We start from the raw sequence: 1,033 nt of genomic DNA, 5'->3' as shown, positions 1-1,033 counted from the left end.
GGACTCCTAAAGTTGGATCGAGTTAATGTTAAAAAAAAACTTACTTTAGAATCGAGCACTATTCTGTAATTAAAGAAGGATGTATCGTCGAGTCGCACACATGGTATATGGAGCTCTTTTCACCGGTTTTCACCTGAGCGTAACGTTGTCCCTGCAGGCACAAGTCGGGAAATTCACAAGTTTCAGAGCCCGTAGCTTCAGTTTGGTGAAACGCAGAAACGTCAACGATGGTTTGATGAATAGAAACATATCTAAGGAGAAACATAATATCATAGCGTAAGATCGTGTGCCTTTATAGACGGCAATAGCAGCAGGAAATCTAGGGTCATGGGTGGAACGTAGTATTTGGAAGTTAATTACCCACTCTCTTCTATAGTATGATAGACAAGGTCCTATTTCGGAATGGGTTTGACCTGAAGTACTTTTATCGCTTTGTACGATTTGTTTCCTTCCGATCATTGTTTTTTGTCCAACATCAAACTCGAGTCGAGCACCGTTTGGTGGTGCTTTGTAGAAAAGCTTTGAAAATCGCCATATCGTAAAAGAAAGCGAGATTAAATAGTCTTAACCTTAACTTTTATCCTAACCCAAATTTGATCAGAATTCGATGTTAAGACAACTAATATTGCTGTAAAAAAATTGTAATTGATTATAAAACAAATATTATGAAAATATCAATGTAGCGCAGGGATGATTCTAAAGGGAAAATGAGTCGGGGATGTAGCTCAGCGGTAGAGCGTTCGCTTTGCATGCGAAAGGCCCCGGGTTCGAGACTCGGCATCTCCACGATAATTGATTTTGTTTTTAAGATCTTTTTTATGCATTTTACTAGCAAATGTTCATTGAACAACCCCAACATTCATTAGCTGACTCTGATTTTATTTCTTTCGTTAAGATACAGTCCGAAAAGTTGCCTCATTTGAGGACTGGTTCTTGATGGTACTAGCTCATTAGCTACACACATGTTAAAGACATGTACTCATGATAGCGTAGTAAGTTATTTTGTTTTTTTTAAATGATTTTAATTGAAATC

At 37.7% G+C, this 1,033-nt stretch overlaps 1 non-coding gene across 1 annotated transcript; it reads left to right on the top strand.

Annotated features, from left to right (window-relative positions):
* The first annotated feature begins 714 nt into the window (after positions 1-714).
* Positions 715-786, top strand: Trnaa-ugc (transfer RNA alanine (anticodon UGC)). Its single transcript has one exon. It is a non-coding gene; the product is annotated as a tRNA-Ala (tRNA).
* The last annotated feature ends 247 nt before the right edge of the window (positions 787-1,033 follow it).

The sequence above is a fragment of the Sinohyriopsis cumingii genome, chromosome 19, assembly GCF_028554795.1.
Source record: "Sinohyriopsis cumingii isolate HCF-2022 chromosome 19, ASM2855479v2, whole genome shotgun sequence".
NCBI classification, from domain to species: Eukaryota; Metazoa; Mollusca; class Bivalvia; order Unionida; family Unionidae; genus Sinohyriopsis; species Sinohyriopsis cumingii.
This window is presented reverse-complemented; position numbering and strand designations above follow the sequence as displayed.